Here is a 25,101-nt window from a genome sequence, read left to right as displayed (position 1 = left end):
TTTTCTCAGGATTATCAAAGTATTGCATAATATTTTTCAAATAACAAGCATCGAGGGTTTTAGGAGGTTCCCCATCTCCATGAGTAGCAAGTACCACTAATTTTTCTTGTGTTTCGTGTTCCATATCCATAACTAAAGATAGAGAACAACTTAGAATAGGATATAAAAACTACTTAGTGATAAAGCAAACAAGCACACACGAGAATATTCACCCCACGCTATTGCTCCCCGGCAACGGCGCCAGAAAAAGGTCTTGATAACCCACAGGTATAGGGGATTGTTTGTATCCTTCTTCGATAAACAAGAGTGTTGAACCCAATGAGGAGCTAAAGTATGAACAAATATTCCCTCAAGTTCTATCGACCACCCATACAACTCTACGCACACTTGATGTTTGCTTTACCTACAACAAGTATGAAACTATTTTGCAAGAATAAAATTATGAGTACTTTGCGAGAATAAAACTAGGAATAAAATGCAGGGTAATAAAAGTGGATAGCTTTTGTCAACAAGAAAGTCATTTGTCCCTAGGCAATCGATAACAAGTACATGTAATCATTCTTGTAATTTTATATGAGGGACAGGCATTAGCTAACATACTTTCTCTACTTGGATCATATGCACTTATGTTTGGACCCCTAGAAAGCATCCACAACTACCAAAGATCATTAAGGTCGTGAAACCCAACCATAGCATTAAGTATTAAGTCCTATTTATCCCTTACGCAACAACCCACCTACTCAGGTTTAAGCTTCTGTCACTCTCACCACCCACCATAAGTGAATCATGATTATATTGCAACACCCTACAACAGGGGCCCCTCATGTTTGCGCAAGACGGAGGGCACCGCAGGACAGCACCATAAACAAAATATATCATCATACCAATCAAGATCATGATTTACCGATAGGACAAAATGGATCAATTCAAACATCATAGGATAACAATAGACCAATGGGAAATAATATATGGAGTTGAGCACCATGTTTAAGTAGAGATTACGGCGGGGAGAAGGATGTTACACTGCTGCATAGAGGGGTAGAGAGTTGGTGTTGACGGTAGCAAGATTGTTGATGTAGATCGCCGTCATGATCCATGCCCCAGCGGCACTCCTGCGCCACTCGGAGAGAGGGGGAGAGAGCCCCCCTCTATTCTCTTCTATTTTGCACTCCCCAGATCTGACCCTTCACGGTTTCCTAAATTCCCGGAGATCTGTAACTCCGATTGCGCTAAATGTTTTGCATGATTTTTTTCCATAAATTATCTTTCTTGCGCCAGAAGAAGGGCTCCAGCCGATGTTTGAGGAGGGCACGATACATCATGGCGCACCTGGGGCCTCTGGCGCGCCCTGGTGGGTTCTGGGCTCTATGGGACTCCGTCTGCGTTGATTCCACCTCCCAAAAATCACATAAATTCCAAAATAATTCTTTGTAGATTTTTATCGTGTTTGGACTTTGTTTGATCTGGATTTTCTGCTATACAAAAAACATGCAAAAAATAGGAACTAGCACTGGGCACTGGATGAATACGTTAGTCCAATAAATCATATAAAAAGGTGTTAACAATATGGGAAAGTTGTATAATATTGGCATGAAACAATAAAAAATTATAGATACGATGGAGACGTATCAGATTGCTATCGTAGTTCATTTCCCGAGAATCTCACAACATCATCTCAATTCTTTGTGTTGCAAACTTTCTTTACATACATGTTGTGTGAAATATCCTGTTACCAACCAGATCTGAATCTCAGGCAGGTATGATGGTTGGGAACTTTGAAAGATCTATGATGTAGGTTCTGGCAAGGTTGATGTTTTGGCCGACACATGTAGCCAGGAAATTGATTATTGTAGTATCTTGTTTGTGAAATTGGGCCATTGTCGGTGTCAAAACCGGCGGATCTCGGGTAGGGGGTCCCGAACTATGCGTCTTAGGCTAATGGTAATAGGAGGCAGGGGACACGATGTTTTACACAGGTTCGGGCCCTCTGGGTGGAGGTAATACCCTACTTCCTGCTTGATTGATCTTGATGATATGAGTGTTACAAGAGTTGATCTACCACGATATCGTAGAGGCTAAACCCTAGAAGCTAGCCTATGATTATGATTGTAGTTGTCCTACGGACTAAAACCTCCGGTTTATATAGGCACCAGAGGGGGCTAGGGTTACACAAAGTTGGTTACAAAGAAGGAGATCTAACATCCGAATCGCCAAGCTTGTCTTCCACGCAAAGGAGAGACCCATTCGGACACAGGACAAAGTCTTGAGTCTTGTATCTTCATAGTCCAATAGTCCGGCCAAAGTATATAGTCCGGCTGTCCGGATACCCCCTAATCCAGGACTCCCTTAGTAGCCCCTGAACCAGGCTTCAATGATGATGAGTCCGGCGCGCATATTGTCTTCGGCATTGCAAGGCGGGTTCCATCTCCGAATACTCCAAAGTAAATCTCGAACACTTAAACTGTGTCCGGCTCTGCAAGATAATTTCCACACACCACCGTAGAGAGCATAACACTTTACAAATCTAATCTGCTGACAATTTTTCACAGTGTGCCCTTACGCCATGGCCTGGCTTGATACGAACCGGTTTTTCTCAGCCTGCCACGACATGCACTGCAATGCGGTTTTACAGGCATGCCTCGTCGAAGCAGAGATCATGTTCGCCTTATTGCGGGATTCCCATCAATACGGGCGCGGGCAACCCCACTATGCCTGTTGGTACGACTCCGTGTTTTTAGGCAAGTCCCAAGCGTTTACGCTGAGGATGCTTGATATTCACCCCCTTTATAAAGGGGCCGAGGCCTATCCCTCTCTCTTACCACGCTTGTGCCTTTCCGCATCTTGAGTTCCAACACCCAAAGCTCAAGCTTAGGCACTTCAGATCTTCAATCATGTCAAGAGCCAACCTCCAAGGCCGGTGGATGGCTTCCTCTTTCATAGAGGAGGACATTGTGAAGCTTAGGGAGGTTAGATATCTGACTGCCGACATCAAGCACAGGCTTCCTGCCCCAGGGCAGGTCATCCCTACTCTCGAGCCCAACGAGAGCGTCGTATTTGTTTCTCACTTCCTCCGTGGCTTAGGCTTCACCCTCGATCCCTTTGTGAGGGGGCTCATGTTCTATTTGTTGGAAATATGCCCTAGAAGCAATAATAAAAGGATTATTATTATATTTCCTTGTTCATGATAATTGTATTTTATTCATGCTATAACTGTATTATCCGAAAATCGTAATACACGTGTGAATACATAGACCACAATACGTCCCTAGTAAGCCTCTAGTTGACTAGCTCGTTGATCAATAGATAGTCATGGTTTCCTGACTATGGACATTTGGATGTCGTTGATAACGGGATCACATCATTAGGAGAATGATGTGATGGACAAGACCCAATCCTAAGCATAGCACAAGATAGTGTAGTTCGTTTTGCTAGAGCTTTTCCAATGTCAAGTATCTCTTACTTAGACCATGAGATTGTGTAACTCCCGGATACCGTAGGAGTGCGTTGGGTGTACCAAACGTCACAACATAACTGGGTGACTATAAAGGTGCACTACAGGTATCTCCGAAAGTGTCTGTTGGGTTGACACGGATCGAGACTGGGATTTGTCACTCCGTATGATGAAGAGGTATCACTGGGCCCACTCGGTAATGCATCATCATAATGAGCTCAAAGTGACCAAGTGTTTGGTCACGGGATCATGCATTACGGTACGAGTAAAGTGACTTGCCGGTAATGAGACTGAACGAGGTATTGGGATACCGACGATCGAGTCTCGGGCAAGTAACATACCGACTGACAAAGGGAATAGTATACGGGGTTACTTGAATCCTCGACATCGTGGTTCATCCGATGACATCATCGAGGAGCATGTGGGAGCCAACATGGGTATCCAGATCCCGCTGTTGGTTATTGACCGGAGAGCCGTCTCGGTCATGTCTGCGTGTCTCCCGAACCCGTAGGGTCTACACACTTAAGGTTCGGTGACGCTAGAGTTATTAGGAAGACTTGTATGTGATTACCGAATGTTGTTTGGAGTCCCGGATGAGATCCCAGACGTCACGAGGAGTTTTGGAAGGGTCCGGAGGTAAAGATTTATATATGGGAAGTTGTCATGCGGACACCGGAAAGTTTCATGGGGCATATCGGTATTGTACCGGGGCCACCGGAAGGGTTCCGGGGGTCCACCAGGAGGGGCCACCCCTCTCGGAGGGCCCCATGGGCCGCATGGGGCAGGGAACCAGCCCCTGGAGGGCTGGGCACCCCCCTTTGGCCCATGTGCCTAGGGTTGGGGGGAACCCTAAGGGGGGCGCACCCCCTTTGCTTGGGGGGCAAGCCCCCTCCCTGGCCGCCGCCCCCCCCCCCCTCTAGATCTCATCTAGAGGGTGCCGGCCCCCTTCCCCCTTCCCCTATAAATAGAGGGGCGAGGGGAGGGCTGAACACCTGAGCCAAGGTGCAGCCCCTCCCCTCCCCAACACCTCTCCTCCTCCGTGTGCGCTTGGCGAACCCTTGTCGGAGTACTGCCTCTCCACCATCATCACGCCGTCGTGCTGCTGCTGGAGCCTTCTTCCTCAACCTCTCCTTCCCCCTTGCCGGATCAAGAAGGAGGAGACGTCGTCCGTACCGTACGTGTGTTGAACGCGGAGGTGCTGTCCGTTCAGCACTTGGTCATCGGTGATTTGAATCACGCGCGAGTATGACTCCATCATCACCGTTCCCTTGAACGCTTCCGCACGCGATCTACAAGTGGTATGTAGATGCAATCTCTCTCCCATGACTTGTTGCTTAGATGAACTCATAGATGGATCTTGGTGAAACGGTAGGAAATTTTTTATTTTCTGCAATGATCCCCAACAGTGGTATCAGAGCCAGGTCTATGCATAGACGAGTAGAACACAATTTTGTTGTGGGCGTAGATCTTGTCAACTTGCTTGCCGCTACTAGTCTTTTCTTGCTTCAGCGGTATTGTGGGATGAAGCGGCCCGGACCGACCTTACACGTACGCTTACGTGAGACAGGTTCCACTGACTGACATGCACTAGTTGCATAAGGTGGCTAGCGGGTGTCTATCTCTCCTACTTTAGTTGGAGCGGATTAGATGAAAAGGGTACTTATGAAGGGTAAATACAAGTTGACAAAATCACGTTGTGGTTATTCGTAGGTAAGAAAACGTTCTTGCTAGAACCCAATTGCAGCCACGTAAAAGATGCAACAACAATTAGAGGACGTCTAACTTGTTTTTGCAGCAATTGTCATGTGATGTGATATGGCCAGAAGTTGTGATGAATGATGAATGATATATTGTGATGTATGAGATCATGTTCTTGTAATAGGAATCACGACTTGCATGTCGGTGAGTATGACAACCGGCAGGAGCCATAGGAGTTGTCTTTATTTTATATGACCTGCGTGTCATTGAAGAACGCCATGTAAATTACTTTACTTTATTGCTAAACGCGTTAGCCATAGAAGTAGAAGTAGTCGTTGGCGTGACAACTTCATGAAGACACAATGATGGAGATCATGATGATGGAGATCACGGTGTCATGCCGGTGACGAAGATGATCATGGAGCCCCGAAGATGGAGATCGAAGGAGCTATATGATATTGGCCATATCATGTCACTACTATATAATTGCATGTGATGTTTATTATGTTTTATGCATCTTGTTTACTTAGAACGGCGGTAGTAAATAATATGATCCCTTATAATAATTTCAAGAAAGTGTTCCCCCTAACTGTGCACCGTTGCTAAAGTTCGTCGTTTCGAAGCACCACGTGATGATCGGGTGTGATAGATCCTTACGTTCACATACAACGGGTGTAAGACAGATTACACATGCAGAACACTTAGGGTTAAATTGACGAGCCTAGCATGTACAGACATGGCCTCGGAACACAGAGACCGAAAGGTCGAACATGAGTCGTATGGAAGATGCGATCAACATGGAGATGTTCACCGATGATGACTAGTCCGTCTCACATGATGATCGGACACGGCCTAGTCGACTCGGATCGTGTAACACTTAGATGACTAGAGGGATGTCTAATCTGAGTGGGAGTTCATTAAATAATTTGATTAGATGAACTTAATTATCATGAACTTAGTCTAAAACTTTTGCAAAATATGTCTTGTAGATCAAATGGCCAACGCTCATGTCAACATGAACTTCAACGCGTTCCTAGAGAAAACCAAGCTGAAAGATGATGGCAGCAACTATTCAGACTGGGTCCGAAACCTGAGGATCATCCTCATAGCAGCCAAGAAAGATTATGTCCTAGATGCACCGCTAGGTGAAGCACCCATCCCAGAGAACCAAGACGTTATGAACACTTGGCAATCACGTGCTCATGATTACTCCCTCATTCAGTGCGGCATGCTTTACAGCTTAGAACCGGGGCTCCAAAAGCGTTTTGAGAAGCACAGAGCATATGAGATGTTCGAGGAGCTGAAAATGGTTTTCCAAGCTCATGCCCGGGTCGAGAGATATGAAGTCTCTGACAAGTTCTATAGTTGTAAGATGGAGGAAAACAGTTCTGTCAGTGAGCACATACTCAAAATGTCTGGGTTGCACAACCGCCTGTCCCAGTTGGAGATCAATCTCCCAGAAGAGGCGGTCATTGACAGAATCCTTCAGTCGCTCCCACCGAGCTACAAGAGCTTTGTGCTGAACTACAATATGCAGGGGATGGTGAAGACCATTCCTGAAGTATTCTCAATGCTGAAGTCAGCAGAGGTTGAAATCAAGAAAGAACATCAAGTGTTGATGGTCAATAAGACCACTAAGTTTAAGAAGGGCAAGGGTAAGAAGAACTTCAAGAAGGACGGCAAAGATGTTGCCGCGCCCGGTAAGCCAGTTGCCGGGAAGAAGTCAAAGAATGGACCCAAGCCTGAGACTGAGTGCTTTTATTGCAAGGGGAAGGGTCACTGGAAGCGGAACTGCCCCAAATACTTAGCGGACAAGAAGGCCGGCAACACTAAAGGTATATTTGATATACATGTAATTGATGTGTACCTTACCAGTACTCGTAGTAACTCCTGGGTATTTGATACTGGTGCCGTTGCTCACATTTGTAACTCACAGCAGGAGCTGCGGAATAAGCGGAGACTGGCGAAGGACGAGGTGACGATGCACGTCGGGAATGGTTCCAAGGTCGATGTGATCGCCGTCGGCACGCTGCCTCTACATTTACCTACGGGATTAGGTTTAAACCTCAATAATTGTTATTTAGTGCCAAGTTTGAGCATGAACATTGTATCTGGATCTCGTTTGATACAAGATGGCTAGTCATTTAAATCCGAGAATAATGGTTGTTCTATTTATATGAGAGATATGTTTTATGGTCATGCCCCGTGGTCAATGGTTTATTCTTAATGAATCTCGAACGTAATGTTACACATGTTCATAGTGTGAATACCAAAAGATGTAAAGTTGATAACGATAGTCCCACATACTTGTGGCACTGCCGCCTTGGTCACATTGGTGTCAAGCGCATGAAGAAGCTCCATGCTGATGGACTTTTAGAGTCTCTAGATTATGAATCATTTGACACATGCGAACCATGCCTCATGGGCAAAATGACCAAGACCCCGTTCTCCGGAACAATGGAGCGAGCAACCAACTTATTGGAAATCATACATACTGATGTGTGTGGTCCAATGAGCGTTGAGGCTCGCGGAGGATATCGTTATGTTCTCACTCTCACTGATGACTTGAGTAGATATGGGTATGTCTACTTGATGAAACACAAGTCTGACACCTTTGAAAAGTTCAAGGAATTTCAGAATGAAGTAGAGAATCAACGTGACCGAAAGATAAAGTTCTTACGATCGGATCGTGGAGGAGAATATTTAAGTCACGAATTTGGTACACACTTAAGAAAATGTGGAATCGTTTCACAACTCACGCCGCCTGGAACACCTCAGCGTAACGGTGTGTCCGAACGTCGTAATCGCACTCTATTGGATATGGTGCGATCTATCATGTCTCTTACCGATTTAACGCTATCATTTTGGGGATACGCTCTAGAGACAGCTACATTCACTTTAAATAGGGCACCGTATAAATCCGTTGAGACGACACCGTGTGAATTATGGTTTGGGAAGAAACCTAAGCTGTGGTTTCTAAAAGTTTGGGGATGCGATGCTTATGTCAAGAAACTTCAACCTGAAAAGCTCGAACCCAAGTCAGAAAAATGCGTCTTCATAGGATACCCTAAGGAAACCATTGGGTATACCTTCTACTTAAGATCCGAGGGCAAGATCTTCGTTGCCAAGAATGGATCCTTTCTGGAAAAAGAGTTTCTCTCGAAAGGAGTAAGTGGGAGGAAGGTAGAACTCGATGAAGTACCACCTCTTGAACCAGAAAGTAGTGCAGCTCAGGAAAACATTCCTGTGGTGCCTACACCAATTGGAGAGGAAATTAATGATGATGATCAAGGTACTTCTGATCAAGTTGCTACTGAACTTCGTAGGTCCACATGGACTCGTTCCGCACCAGAGTGGTATGGCAACCCTGTCCTGGAAATCATGTTGTTAGACAACGGTGAACCTTCGAACTATGAAGAAGCGATGGCGGGCCCAGATTCCAACAAATGGCTAGAAGCCATGAAATCCGAGATAGAATCCATGTATGAAAACAAAGTATCGACTTTGACTGACTTGCCCGATGATCGGCGAGCGATAGAAAACAAATGGATCTTTAAGAAGAAGACGAACGCGGATGGTAATGTCACCATCTATAAAGTTCGACTTGTCGCTAAGGGTTATCGGCAAGTTCAAGGGATTGACTACGATGAGACTTTCTCTCCCGTAGCGAAGCTTAAGTCCGTCCGAATCATGTTAGCAATTGCCGCATACTATGATTATGAGATATGGCAGATGGTCGTCAAAACGACATTCCTTAACGGGCATGTTAAGGAAGAACTGTATATGATGCAGCCGGAAGGTTTTGTCGATCCTAAGAATGCTAACAAAGTATGCAAGCTCCAGCGATCCATTTATGAGATGATCAAAGCGTTTGGGTTTATGCAGACTTATGGAGAAGCCTGCGTTTACAAGAAAGTGAGTGGGAGCTCTGTAGCATTTCTCATATTATATGTAGATGACATACTTTTGATGGGAAATGATATAGAATTCTTGGAGAGCATTAAGGCCTACTTGAATAAGTGTTTTTCAATGAAGGACCTTGGAGAAGCTGCTTACATATTAGGCATCAAGATCTATAGGGATAGATCAAGATGCCTCATAGGTCTTTCACAAAGCACATGCCTGGATAAGATTTTGAAGAAGTTCAAAATGGATCAGTCCAAGAAAGGGTTCTTGCCTGTACTGCAAGGTGTGAGATTGAGCTCGGCTCAATGCCCGACCACGGCAAAAGATAAAGAAGAGATGAGCGTCATCCCCTATGCCTCAGCCATAGGATCTATTATGTATGCCATGCTGTGTACCAGACCTAATGTAAACCTTGCCGTAAGTTTGGTAGGAAGGTACCAAAGTAATCTCAGCAAGGAACACTGGAGAGCGGTCAAGAATATCTTGAAGTACCTGAAAAGGACAAAGGACATGTTTCTCGTTTATGGAGGTGACGAAGAGCTCGTCGTAAAGGGTTACGTCGACGCTAGCTTCGACACAGATCTGGATGACTCTAAGTCACAAACCGGATACGTGTATATGTTGAATGGTGGAGCAGTAAGCTGGTGCAGCTGCAAGCAGAGCGTCGTGGCGGGATCTACATGTGAAGCGGAGTACATGGCGGCCTCGGAGGCAGCGCATGAAGCTATTTGGGTGAAGGAGTTCATCACCGACCTAGGAGTCATACCCAATGCGTCGGGGCCGATCAAACTCTTCTGTGACAACACTGGAGCTATTGCCCTTGCCAAGCAGCCCAGGTTTCACAAGAAGACCAGGCACATCAAGCGTCATTTCAACTCCATCCGTGAAAATGTTCAAGATGGAGACATAGATATATTCAAAGTACATACGGATCTGAATGTCGCAGATCCGTTGACTAAACCTCTTTCGCGAACAAAACATGATCAACACCAGAATTCTATGGGTGTTCGATTCTTCACAATGTAACTAGATTATTGACTCTAGTGCAAGTGGGAGACTATTGGAAATATGCCCTAGAGGCAATAATAAAAGGATTATTATTATATTTCCTTGTTCATGATAATTGTCTTTTATTCATGCTATAACTATATTATCCGGAAATCGTAATACACGTGTGAATACATAGACCACAATACGTCCCTAGTAAGCCTCTAGTTGACAAGCTCGTTTATCAACAGATAGTCATGGTTTCCTGACTATGGACATTTGGATGTCGTTGATAACGGGATCACATCATTAGGAGAATGATGTGATGGACAAGACCCAATCCTAAGCATAGCACAAGATCGTGTAGTTCATTTTGCTAGAGCTTTTCCAATGTCAAGTATCTCTTCCTTAGACCATGAGATCGTGTAACCCCCGGATACCGTAGGAGTGCTTTGGGTGTACCAAACGTCACAACGTAACTGGGTGACTATAAAGGTGTACTACACGTATCTCCGAAAGTGTCTGTTGGGTTGACACGGATCGAGACTGGGATTTGTCACTCCGTATGACGGAGAGGTATCATTGGGCCCACTTGGTAATGCATCATCATAATGAGCTCAAAGTGACCAAGTGTTTGGTCGCAGGATCATGCATTACGGTACGAGTAAAGTGACTTGCCGGTAACGAGACTGAACGAGGTATTGGGATATCAACGATCGAGACTCGGGCAAGTAACATACCGACTGAGAAAGGGAATAGTATATAGGGTTACTTGAATCCTCGACATCGTGGTTCATTCCGATGACATCATCGAGGAGCATGTGGGAGCCAACATGGGTATCTAGATCCCGCTGTTGGTTATTGACCGGAGGGCCGTCTCGGTCATGTCTGCATGTCTCCCGAACCCGTAGGGTCTACACACTTAAGGTTCGGTGACGCTAGAGTTATTAGGAAGACTTGTATGTGATTACTGAATGTTGTTCGGAGTCCTGGATGAGATCCTGGACATCACGAGGAGTTCGGAAGGGTCTGGAGGTAAAGATTTATATATGGGAAGTTGTCATGCGGACACCGGAATGTTTCGGGGGCATATCGGTATTGTACCGGGGCCACCGGAATGGTTTCGGGGGGTCCACCGGGAGGGGCCACCCCTCTCGGAGGGCCCCATGGGCCGCATGGGGAAGGGAACCATCCCCTGGAGGGCTGGGCACCCCCCCCCCCTTGGGCCCATGCGCCTAGGGTTGGGGGGGGAACCCTAAGGGGGGCGCACCCCCTTTGCTTGGGGGGCAAGCCCCCTCCCTGGCCGCCGCCCCCCTCTAGATCTCATCTAGAGGGGGCCGGCCCCCTTCCCCCTTCCCCTATAAATAGATGGGCGAGGGTAGGGCTGAACACCTGATCCAAGGCACAACCCCTCCCCTCCCCAACACCTCTCCTCCTCCGTTGTGCACTTGGCGAAGCCCTGTCGAAGTACTGCCTCTCCACCATCATCACGCTGTCGTGCTGCTGCTGGAGCCTTCTTCCTCAACCTCTCCTTCCCCCTTGCTGGATCAAGAAGGAGGAGACGTCGTCCGTACCATACGTGTGTTGAACGCGGAGGTGTTGTCCATTCAGCACTTGGTCATCGGTGATTTGAATCACGGCGAGTACGACTCCATCATCACCGTTCCCTTGAACGCTTCCGCACGCGATCTACAAGTGGTATGTAGATGCAATCTCTCTCCCATGACTCGTTGCTTAGATGAACTCATAGATGGATCTTGGTGAAACCGTAGGAAAAATTTTATTTTCTGCAACGTTCCCCAACACTATTACGGGCTAGATTTTCATGATCTAACTCCGGACTCCATCCTTCACATCTTGTCGTTTATCGTCATGTGCGAAGCCTTCCTCCACATCACCCCGCACTTCGGCTTATGATTCAATACCTTCAATGTAAAGCCAAATGCGATCGAGGGGCGACACGTGGAGTGCGGAGGCGCCACAATAAGTAGAAACACCGATGCCCCATGGCCACATGGCTTCTTCTCGGAGGTGTCCTATCTATGGCAACAGAGGTGGTTCTACGTCATGGCTCCCAGAGGCACAAAGTGGCTGGCTGCTCCCAGAGGCGGGCCCTCTGCATCAACTGGCGTCGTGGGCCAATGTGGGACTGGACTAGGGGCCTGCTAATGATGTATCGACACTGCAGAGCCGCATTTGGGAGCTTCTTGAGAGGGACAACAGTCTTGTTAGCGTAATTCTGGTAATGCTAGTCTGACGGATCTTGCCGTGCAAACGACTGCCTCTCCAGATGTGGGAGTTCAACCCAGAAGGTCCACGAACTATTCAGCACTTCTTCGGCATGACGCTCGAAGGGATGTGTAGGTTATTCTTCGGACCACAAGTAAAGTGTCCGTACAACATCGAGGATGCGGGCCTGAGCTGCAACCGCCCAGATACCCGAGTAAGTAACCTAGAAACTGAACACTTCGTTTATATTTATCACAACATTATTCTGAAAACCATTCGCGGCCAGGATTGGCTCAGCAAGGCAGAGAGAATCAGGTGTCCGGCACCACTTCCCGAAGGCTCGCCTAGTCCTGCAATTGCCAGGATGCTTAGTCGTGTGCTAAGTCAAGTGCCCTCAGGGAAAGACGAAGGGAAGAACAGAGAAGTAGAGCTTCACACATCGCACATCCAAACCGGGGGAATTACTATCTCCATGAAGGAGGATATTCGGGGAGGGGAATCTAAGGTCTCCTCCCCCCACGGGAAGAAGAGGGCTGCCTCCGAAGACTTGGAGACGGAGGTGCCTAGACAAGGGAAGAAACCTTCACCAGGGGGACCTGCCCCGGAGGGCATCCTCACTGCACCATGCCCGCAAACGGGCCAGCCCTCCACCGAGCTGTAAGTTAATCGTAAATACAAAGCTACTGCTTCCTCCTCCGAGAACAATAACCATGATCCATCCTTTGCTGTCCGGCTAGTAGCTCTTCTCGATAGAGTTCGTCTTCGGGGGATCTTCTTCCGGAGATGATGGAGAGTGAAAGCCCACCTGCCTCTCCGCCTCATGGGGCAGGCGACCCCGAGGTGTCGTCATTGAGGAGTCCAGATTCGCCTAGGCCAGAAGCTAATACTTTGGCCGCCCTGTGCCCGGAGCGTTCGGCTCCCACGGGGGGCAATAAGAAGGGTTCAGCATAGTCCGGCGACCGGCCGGACACGCTGACGGGCCTTCTGGAGCGAGTTGCTCTCTCGGAGGATCATCGTTCGTTAATGGGCACGGTGCTTGAGAAGATTTCATCCGCCACAAGCGGGTTGAATGAAGCTTTTATGAGCCTGCTCAAAGGCTTTGAGGTACATAATGAAATACGTAATTTTTTGGTTGTACCGCATGCTCTAGGTGTGCTCCGTATAGATAGTAGCCCCTGAGACTCTGGTTGCCAGCCCTAGGTGGCAAATGGAGGATCACACTCTTAAGTAATGATCGCACTGCATTCATGCGCAGGTTGCTAAGGGTCCAGTGGTAGACCGGACCGCTGAATACGTCGAACTGAGGCGACAGATTGAAGTTGTGGACGCCGACATCACGCTTGTGAACGAGTGGCTTAACGAGTCACGAAGTATGTGCTCTTTTTTCCTTATTTGTTATAGGAAATATTAAGAGGAGCATAATGTTAATGTCATACGCTTCGACTGAATGTGGAGCTGCTGCCGTGGAGGCCCTGAGGGCGGAGCTTGCCCTAGCCAAGGAGCAAGCCCAGGCTAGCAATGCGGCTTCCCTAAAGCCGGCCGAAGATTTGAGAGCCGAACATGCTGCTCATCGCCGAAGCAAAGATAAAATAGCTGAGATGGCTGTGGAGATGAGAGACGCCACCGTCCGGTATGAGCTCCTTGAAAAGGAGAATCAGGCGAAGTTGGCTGACCTGAAAAAGGCCCTTGATGTGGCCAAGGAGACGCGTTCCGAAATTAGGGATGCGAGGGATGAGCTTCGACAGGTCGGAGAAATCACGGCTAGAAGCATTTGTTGCGGATGAAGTTCTTAGATCCAAAGTATCTCCTCTAGATTGGCGCTAGAGCGCTGCAAACAAGTATGCGGATCTGGCCAAAAATTCGGCTGATGCGACCAAGTTTTTCGAGGATAAAAAAGATAGTGAAGTAGAAAGGCTGTTCTGGTCGCACTTCAGTGCTCCAACGCACCCGTTGACATTGAGTAAAAGTATGGCCGCTGTGGCCGAGCTCCATAGCTTGTCCGGTCTTGCAATGAGGTCTATAATAGACCATCTATGGCCGAAGGGACAGAAGCCGGACAGTTATTGTGGTTTAGTGCAACAATTCCTTGGCGGCGTATCACGAATCGATGCCATGAAGAGGTCAGCGTGCATAGAGGGTGTGTGGATGGCTCTTGCCCATGTTAAAACATATTGGACAGATATGGAGGCCACCATCATTGCAACCCAGAATCCGGCGGGAAACCAGGATCCAGCCAGCACTATTTCGAGTAGGTAACGGAAGATGCTCGTTTAATAGAGGCTCAGTGCTCGAAGAGTGTCATGTTCGAGTGACAAGTCGTTCAATTGTAAAAACAATTCTATTTTAATTATAGAGGCTATGTTTATACTTTCGCCCGAAAGTGTTATTGTGCCTCCTGTGCGGCCGTTTGATGTATATATATAACCTGAAAGTTAGCAGTCGTTGGCTTCAGCCCCCACGCATACAATGCGGGGGTGTTTGCAAAAATATGTGTAATCACACTTGATCCAACATCTTGGTCCATTAAGGAGGTGATCGCACGTCGAACTAGGCAACCAGACTATATAGCTTTAACACTTTCACTTAGCGATAGGAGTTTGACGGTGGGGCTACTATGTAGCCCCTGGTACCTTCGCGTGCATCCAGATAGGGGCATGTATGTACATGACCGGGAAACGGTCCTTTGTTAATGTGGATGAATCCCAAAGATTCTGATGAGTCCTCGAGTGGTTGACCAGTCTCTCACTATATCATGACAGTCAGTTTTCGGCTTTCTCTACTAAGGTGCTCATCTGGAATAACCAGGGCACAATTGCAGTAGTTCTCCTTTGGCCGCCTTAGCCGATAGAAGTGGAACGTAAGGCTGCAAACCCAGGAGCCGGGCAAACCCAACATTTGACAAAAGACATGATTCGGAGCTGATGCATATAAGGCCAAACTCGCGACGCCGAACACTCCCTAAGGTATTCGAACATTATAACGTATACTGGGCTGAGTAGCGCCCTTGATTATGAACCCTGTATTTCCAGGTACGTGCGTTGGTCTGTCATGGCGAAATGCCAATAACGCCAGTATCCCCTGTGGGTGTATTGAGTACCCATGGGATGTCATGCAACAAGAGATAATAAAGAAGGTTGACACAGGGGCTTAATGTGAAGGGAAACCTTTAAGCGGGGCCCTGCTACACATCTGCGCCTTTGTCTCCATTGTGCCGTGTCCTAGTAGGGTGTCGCACGAATGGCGTCTATAAAAAGGAAAACTCATGGAAAAGGGTATGGCGTAAGCATGCGAAGAGTTGGTTATTATCAATGGATAGTAGAAGTGTAAGACATTGGCATGTTACTGAGGTCAAGCCAAAGGGTGGGCTGTATTGCATGTTTGCAGCCCGTGATGCCCTCTATGGGATTACGTGTGTAGCACCCAGCTCAGGTTTATCTGAGTTGTTACCGATGGTGGTGCATCGGACTCGTCTAACCGTGTCCGTGGTCTTGACGACCGATCATGCATTCTGATAGGAGAGGCCGCTTAGTGTCCGGCTGCTAGAGCCGCCACATACTCTTCTGCATGTAAGGAACGCTCTGTGTTTCCGCTAACCGTGATGACACCACATGGACCAGGCATCTTGAGTTTAAGGTAGGCGTAATGCGGTACTGCGTTGAAGTGAGCAAAGGTTGTTCTTCCAAGCAATGCATGATAACCGCTTCGGAGGGGAGCAATGACGAAGAGTAATTCTTTGCTTCTGAAGTTGTCGGGAGAACCGAATGTCACCTCTAATACGAGGGAGCCCCTGGAGTGTGCCTCAACGCCTGGTATCACCCCTTTAAAGGTGGTGTTACTTTGGTTGATTCTGGATGGGTCTATCCCCATGTCGCGGACAGTGTCCTGATATATTAGATTGATACTACTGCCGCCGTCCATGAGGACACGAGTGAAATGGTATCCATCGATTATTGGGTCGAGCACCAAGGCAGACGATCCTCCGTGCCAGATACTAGTCGGGTGGTACCTGTGATCAAAGGTGATCGGGCAGACCGACCAATGGTTGAGTTTGGGGACGATGGGCTCTAAAGTGTATGCATCTCTGAGCGCGCGTTTGCGCCTTCTCTTTGGTATGTGAGTCACGTAGATCATGTTTACTGTTTTTACTTCTGGTGGGAATTTTTTCTATCCCAAGTGTTCGGCTGGCGAGGCTCATCCTCGTCTTCACTTGGTGTTTCCCTTCCCTTGTGTTCGGCATTTAATTTGCCGGCCTGCTTAAAGACCCAGCATTCTCTATGAGTGTGGTTTGCAGGTTTTTTGGGGGTGCTATGAATTTGGCACAATCTGTCCAGGACTTTGTTCAGGCCGGATGGTCCCTCTTTGCTGCCTTTGAATGGCTTCTTTTGTTGACAGGGTCGAGAGCCCCTGAATTCGGCGTTGACCGCCATGTTGTCCGGACTTTCTTCCTTGTTTCGACGCTTGTTTTTATTGCACCGTGGCTTCCCGTTGCCATCCCTAATTTCGGATGTGCCCGGGTCGCTGGTGCCTCTACGGGCCAACCAGCTTTCTTCACCCGCGCAAAAGCGGGTCATAAGGCTTGTTAAGGCTGCCATTGTCCTCTGCTTTTCTTGGCCGAGGTGTCTGGCGAGCCACTCGTCTCGAATACTGTGCTTGAATGCCGCTAGGGCTTCGGCATCCCGACAATCGATGATTTGATTCTTCTTAGTGAGAAATCTGTTCCAGAGCTTACGGCGGACTCTCCAGGCTGTTGAATTATGTGACTTAAATCGTCAGCGTCCGGAGGTCGGACATAGGTCCCTTGAAAATTGGCCCCGAAAGCGTCCTCAAGTTCTTCCCAACTTCCGATTGAATTTTCGGGGAGGCTTTTCAACCAGTGCCGAGTTGTCCCCTTCAACTTGAGGGGAAGGTATTTGATGGCGTGGAGGTCGTCCCCACGAGCCATGTGGATATGAAGGATAAAATCCTCAATCCAGACCCCGGGGTCTGTCATTCCGTCGTATGCCTCTATGTTCATGGGTTTGAATCCATGTGGAAATTTGGGATCCAGTACCTCTTCGGTGAAGCACAGAGGGTGCACAACCCCTCTGTATCTGGACATGTTGTGGTATGCTGTCGACTGTTGTTGTGTCCGGTGTTAATTCTTAACTTGTATTCGATCAGTCTGATCGTTTTGGTGACTGTAGTCCTGCGCTGGAGCATGTCCTCTAGATCCATAGATGGACCTAGTCGCGCCGGCCTTTTTGTCCAGGAGCTCACGTAAATTGTGTGCAGCGTCAGTAGCTGCTCTATCGCGGTCATGAAGTGGTTGGTCCGGCCTACTGGCCGTATTGTTCTTGGGCGGAATGGCCTCATCGTCGAATTCTGACAGCAGCTTGCGCTTTTGGGTAGCTCTTTGTGTGGCGATGGTCGACATATTTTTCTTCAGTGTCTAGCACTTTATTCCATCTATGACTGAGCATTTCCTGCGCGGCATTAAGCCTTTGCTTTTGCTTCTTTAGGCTTCTCGCAGTGGCCATAAGCCTTCTGTGCAGGTTATCTCGTTCCAAATGTTTTTCCGGGATGATGAATGCATCGTCATATGGACTGTACTCTTCTCCGGAGGCTGGACTTAGAGTGGCGTCTGCACCGCCGTTTCTTCTTTTGTCCGGGGGTTTTATCCTCCGTTGTGTCCTTTTTGTCCCCATTGTCCTCCTTAGGCGTGTCCACCATGTATATATCATATGATGAGGTGGCAGTCCAACACCCCATGGGTGGTGGTTCCAAATCGTCACCTGCACCGACGTCCATACCGTCGGTGTCGTCGGAGTCGAAGTCAAGCATGTGTCATCGACAGTGGCTATTAACTGGGTGGTGGGTGGGTGGAGATTTTCTTCGTCGTCCGAATCCCCCTCGAGCCTGACATAGTTCGGCCAAGAGTCCTCTCACAAAGAGACAGACCTTAAAGAGTTTAGCACGTCGCCAAAGGGTGGGTGCTGCAAGATATCCGCAGCGGTGAACTCCATTACCGGAGCCCAATCGGATTCGATGGGCCCGGGTGAACCTACGGCCGAACACGAGGCCGGGGGTCCGGTGACACATATTTCCTTGTAGGTGGAGTCTGTGTTCGGATCTACCGCCGATGAGTATGCGGCATCCGGGGCGGGGTCCATCCACCTGACCTAGGACGACGCGATCTGCCCCGGATTTAGGTCCGGAGCTACTGCAGGTGCGATATCCCGAATATTGTCTGACAGCAGATCTAAGCCGTGCTGGTCGTGACTATTCGGCGCTCCTTGCACAGGCCTGAATCCGTCGAAGATCAAGTCTCCGAGGATATCGGCCATGTAGTTCAAGTTTCCGAACCTGACCCGATGGCCAGGGGCGTAGCTGTCGATCTGCTCCAGATGGCCAAGCGAATTGGCCCGCAGTGCGAAGCCACCGAACACGAAGATCTGTCCAGGGAGAAAAGTCTCACCCCGGACTGCATTGTTGATGTTTAAAGGAGCCATCATGCCTTGCTGTGACGACACAGAGGAACTCTCAATGAAAGCACCAATGTCGGTGTCAAAACCGGCAGATCTCGGGTAGGGGGCCCGAACTGTGCGTCTAAGGCTAATGGTAACAGGAGGCAGGGGACACGATGTTTTACCCAGGTTCGGGCCCTCTCGATGGAGGTAATACCCTACTTCCTGCTTGATTGATCTTGATGATATGAGTGTTACAAGAGTTGATCTACCACGAGATCGTAGAGGCTAAACCCTAGAAGCTAGCCTATGATTATGATTGTTGTTGTCCTACTGACTAAACCCTCCGGTTGATATAGGCACCGGAGGGGGCTAGGGTTACACAAATTCGGTTACAAAGAAGGAGATCTAACATCCGAATTGCCAAGCTTGTCTTCCACGCAAAGGAAGGTCCCATCTGGACATGAGACGAAGTCTTGAGTCTTGTATCTTCATAGACCAACAGTCCGGCCAAAGTATATAGTCCGGGTATCCGGATACCCCCTAATCCAGGACTCCCTTAGCCATCTTCTCCATGAAAATTTTGAATGACTTATTCTACAAGTTGTTCTTTGTGCATTTTTTGTCTCCTAAGTCCAACCTTTACTTGATGTTCTAGATATCATATGCTAGTACATCAAGGAGAACATTAGAAGTGGGGTGCTAAATGTCTCTTGGCCGATCATCCAGATTTGGTTCCCTTGGCCTTGCTAAGGTGAAATCTGAGAAAGTGTTGTCTTCCTTTGCATCTGCATCGCCCATCATTATTCATCATGGTGGTATCAAGGGTTGCAAAGATCTTGGCATAGATGTTGGTAAGACCTTGATGAGTATGGAAATGCTCAAGTTCTTGAGTGCACGCTCAGACACTAGGTTATATCTTTGGTATTAACTGGTTTGTGTCTTCAGTTTGCCAAATGTCTTATAACCATAGTTTACTTTCCAAACTAAGTATGCTATTATTTAAAATTTCTTCAAATGATCGTTTGTCAATTGCCATAGCCTGGTATGAAGAGTTTCAATTATCTATGGATAAAAATTAATTCTTTTTGCCACTTTAGGGAATAATCTTACGAGTCACCTTCCCTAAGGTGCACCGTTATTGAATCATGGTAATTAACTCCTTGCTACTTTGAAGCCCATGCACCATCTTACCTAAGCATGAAATTGTTGCCTACCAACCTGAACCTTCGTCATCTATTTCTTTCCATTCCCCTAATGTGTGTTTTGCGTCTCATCCCAAGAGATATTTCAACATCTCATTTCGTTAATTGATCATGAGTCGCTCAATCCTTGTGAAGATCGAATCCTGTAGAGTTTCTCTCTCTTTCGTCGTCATAGTTGGATGAAGTTCTCGAAAGCAAGGATGTCAAGATCAAGATGATGCAATGAATCAATGTTCTTATGAAGTGCAATTGGATCACGAAGCTTGTGCTAGTTTTGTGAACCCTCTTCCTCTTACCCTACTCCTGATTCTCGGGACGAGATTCTTGTTTAGTGGGGGTGAGTTGTCACAGCCCTAGAGTATCTGAGTGTAATAGTTTCATTAGTGAGCATGCACCTTGTTAACTTCAAGGAATTTGAATTGAGGAAAGTGGAAGCCTCAAAATTTAAATAAAGGGTAAGAACCCTGAAAATTCCTTAAGTGAATCCAAATTGCCCTAAAAATAGTTTTGAGAATTTTGGCAAGAGTTATATATCAAACAAAAATTTGGAACATTTTTAAGGAATTATTTGGGCTCTGAATTTAAGTCAATATTCTATTTGAATTTGGAGTTATATTCATAATATATAATGAATAAATTTTCAAATGCTCTAAAATATTTTATGTGTTTTTGGATATGTCCAGAGAAGTAACATAAAATATTTTAGAATGTTTTGGCATTGTTTGAATTTCTTTTGAATTTGGAAACAGTGGCAAAATAAAATAAAAAGAAAACAAAACACAAGACAAAACATTACCGGTCAGCCCAGTTACCTGATGGCCCAGTGGAGCCGGCCCAGTCCACCTCCTTAGCGCCAGTCGTCGTCAACTTCGTGCCAGAAGGCACGAGGGCGTGTATTCGATGTGTGCGGGCAAACGCCCTCCACCCACTGCTTGTTGCCGCTGCGTCGACGTGCCTACAAGTGCCATGCAACCCCCTGGACTTCTCTCTCTCACTCCCACGTCCCATACCCTTCCCCGCACACCTATCTTTCACCCACCAAGTACGGTCGCCACCGCTGTTCGCTGCCACCGCATCCACCGAGCTCCCCTCGCCCCACTGCTCTGTCCAATGGATCGGCCTCGATGCCGTGGAGCTCCAAGAAAAGTAGGCGACCGCGAGACGCATGTAATGTTGCCATCTTCGCCATCTCCAACCTCGATTGCTGCTGTTCCTGACCGTCGATTCGCTGCAATTGGAGCACCCCTGACCACTCCCTCAGCTCCATTCGACTCAGTGTGAGCCCAAAGCGGTTTTCCCCTAACCCCATCGTAGGTCCCCTCCTCTAACCCCTCTAGCCATCGTACCCAAGAGCTCCTCGCTGCCGGCCTTGACGTCGTCGTGAACACAGCCGCCACCGCTGGAGTCCAAACACTGGAACATGCTCAACATGTCCCTGGAAACCCAATGCCAGCACCCACTCCTTTCGCCGTGCTCCGTAGCCACGCATCTGTGCACCACCGAACTCCGGCCGCTGGCTGTTTTGACTTGTTTGACGTGGGGTTTGACTCCCTTGGGTCATTGACACGTGCGGCCAGCCCCTGCTAATTACGTAGTTTAGGTTCAATTAAAGTAGGATTAGCCCCTGAGCCACTGACACGTGGGACCCACTGGTCAGGTTTGACCTGGACCGCCCATGTTGACTGCTAACATCACAATGATGTCATGCTGATGCAAAAAGTCATTTTCTGGAATAAGTTTATTTTGGAATAACCAGGAAATTCCAAAAAAATGTTTAAAACTTCAAAATTTCATAGTAATTAAACCATTACTATAAATGAAATAATTTATATATGAAAAATTATCAGAAAATTATGAAGAATCTGTTTATGGCATTTTTCATGCATGTTTGAGCAACTTAAGGCTACTGTATATGAAAATTTGAGTAAATGGCATTTGAAATATCTTATCTGGAGTTCGAATTTGAACCTAGGTTCAAACCAACTTCATATAAATCATTGCTAGTTGCATCAACTCAATCAACAGCATGTTGCCATGTCATGCATCATATTTTTGAATTGCATTGATTGTTTTCCCTCTTGTTTGCCGGTGTTTGTTCCCTCGCAGTAGACGTTATTCCGACAAGCTGATCGATGACACCGATGAAGAAACAATACTATGTTCAGAAGTGCCAGACAAGCAACCCCCGCTTGACCACTTTGATACAATCCCACTGTCCAGCTCCTGCCCTCTTTTAATGCATTAGGACAATAGAGATTCAAATGTTACATGTTGCGGTAGTTGAACCCCATTCCTTTGCATGACATGTCTTTGCCAAAGTAAATAGTTGAAACCCACTAGCATGAGTAGGAGTTGCTTGAACCATGTCGTGAGTACTCAATCATGCTTGTTTGTCATGCCTGCTATTGCTTACAGTAGTGTCAGGTCTGATCCATCGGGGATGAATTGGAATGTTGTGAACATGTCCTATAGTTGAGAGCCAAGTGTGTGAACATGATTTGGTAAAGGTGAGTACATGGTGGGTTGTTTCATTGAAACTGTCCTCAACTGAGTTTTGTGTATATGATCCATGACAATTACTATGACACATTGGAATGCTTAAGTGCCCCTCTCGACTTATTAATCACCCCTATATCTATCTAGGAGTTGCAACTAGTTTCTGGTGTTTGTAGGTTCTATTAGTAGTATACCAAGTAGCATCCGGGCAGGTGAGCTTGGGACAGACTAGGCACAGTGGCACAGTGTACCAAGTGGCACTCGGATGGTGGGCTTGGGAACCCTGCTCACATCGTTTGGGGTCGTACTGGAAACCTCGGCCAAAGTTCCTTGTGGATGGAATTTGAATAGGCGATAAACCTTGACTAGAAAATTGTGTGGTTAGTTAGGTAGTTGCCCACACCCTCGCTGGGCTTCCGCTTGAAGGTCGCCGAGTACATGTCATGTAAACGACGATAAGTCATGAGAGCGTGTGTGAAGAAGTACACCATGCGGGGTAATATGATCTATTCAAATAGTCACGTCCATGGATATGGATGTCACATCCCGAGATCTATGTTTGTAATTAGTGGCTTTGCATCCATGCATCATGCCTAAAATTCCGAAAGTTGAAATGAGGAAATTTGAAAACCTCAAAAACTAAAATAAAAGAAGGGCAAAGAACACTAAAAATGCACTCAATGTTTCCAACATGTTCCTTTTATTGTTATGATAATTTTGGCAAGAATTATATTTCAAACCAAAATTAAGCAACATATTTAAGGAATTATTTGGGACTTTGGATTTAAATCAATAATATATTTGAGTTGGATTTATTTCTGCTATATAAGAAATAAAGTTCAAATATTTTTGTAAGTTTGCATGTGACCTTGGACTAGCTCTCTGAGCTCACATATTTTTTAAAGAAAGTTAACTAATGGTTTGGTTTGTAAATCAAATCAAAACATATTGAAAGAAATAGAAAACTGAAAACAAATATAGAAAAGAAAAAGAGAGAAACTAACTTGGCAGGCCACTTACCTCAGAGTCCCAACAGCAGCCAGCCCACCAAAGCAACCGCCAACCATCCTCAACCTCCTGCCAGTAGGCAGGAGGGCATATGCCCATGGTAGCACACGCTTGCGAGGCCACCTGCAGCCTGCGTGCTCGCTCTGGATGGCTCTAAACGATGCCACGTGACCCCTCGACCTCTCTCTCTCTCTCGCACTGTAGACCCTCCCCTCTCCTTGATCCCTCTCTCTCACCACCTACCGGAGCTCGATGCCGCCGCCCGCCACCCAAGCAGCCACCACTGTTGTTTCGCCCGGCCAGGGGGTCCAATGGCTCTACCTCCTCGCGCTGGTCACCTCCACCAACGGACTTGAGCGGACGAGGCTCAAGACGATGCCATTGATCCGTTCTTCGACCTTCGCCCGCCGAGATCGCCAGCGACCCCACGCTCGCCTCGCTTCCTTCCCGAGCCTCGCGAGCTGCTCTTCTGGACCGCTGTGAGCTCCTGCTCCTCCCCCTTGCTCACCCATCCATTTCCCTCCGTTAGTCACCGTCCCCACAAGCTCCAAGCTCCGGCCGCCACCATGGCCGCCGAGCTCGATGCTCCCAAGGTCTTCCAATCACCCCAGCATCACCAACTTGCTCGCCTTGTCCCCAGGAACCTGCTGAGGGAGTCCTGGACTAAGGGCTCCTTGGGTGTTCGTGCTATGTGGTGTGGGCCAGGCTGATGGGCCATGAAGATACAAGATATAGGAACCTTCCCCGTGTCCGGATGGGACTCTCCTTGGCATGGATGGCAAGGTTGGCGTACCGAGCACATACTTTCCTTCCACTATAACCGAGTCTGTACAACCCTAGATCCCTCCGGTGTCTATATAAACTAGACGGTTTAGTCCATAGGGAAGGAACACAATCATACATGCTAGACATCTAGGGTTTAGCCATTATGATCTCGAGGTAGATCAACTCTTGTAACCCCAATATTCATCATAGTCAACCAAGCAGGAAGTAGGGTATTACCTCCGTTAAGAGGGCCCAAACATGGGTAAACACTGTGTCCCCTGCCTCTTTGTTACCTTTGATCCTTGGACGCATAGTTCGGGACCCCTACCTGAGATCTGCCGGTTTTGACACCGACATTGGTGCTTTCATTGAGAGTTCCACTACATCATCACCAAAAGGTTTGATGGCTCCATCAACCATCCACAACAACTCCTTCTTGAGGGAGACTTTTCTCCCCGGCCAAATCTTCATATTCGGCGGCTTCGCACTGCATGCCAATTCGATTGGTCATCTGGAGCAGGTCGACAGCTACGCCCCTGGTCATCAGATCAGGTTTGGAAACCTAAACTATGTCGCTGATATCCGAGGAGACTTGACCTTCCAAGGGTTCGCGGCCTCAACCATAGTTCCGGCCTTAGATCTGGAACTTTTCGTCGAGTCCGAAGACGGGAGCTTAGAGCCTGCCGGGCTCTGTGCGGCCATAGAGCTTAACACCGGAGACGCGGAGGGGGTCATTTTGCCGGCTGGCCCAGAATCTCTTCTGGCCTCCTCTATCCTCACCGAGCCAGACTCACCCCCGCGTACTAGCTCCGAACTCTTGAGGTCTGTGTTATCCGAGCCTGGCTAGGGAGCTCCTGTCCCGCCCTGCTCCACGGATTTTTTCTTCCCTGTCCATACCTCACCCTTAAGAGAG

Source organism: Triticum aestivum, chromosome 3B (genome assembly GCF_018294505.1).
Source record: "Triticum aestivum cultivar Chinese Spring chromosome 3B, IWGSC CS RefSeq v2.1, whole genome shotgun sequence".
NCBI lineage: Eukaryota > Viridiplantae > Streptophyta > Magnoliopsida > Poales > Poaceae > Triticum > Triticum aestivum.
This window is presented reverse-complemented; position numbering follows the sequence as displayed.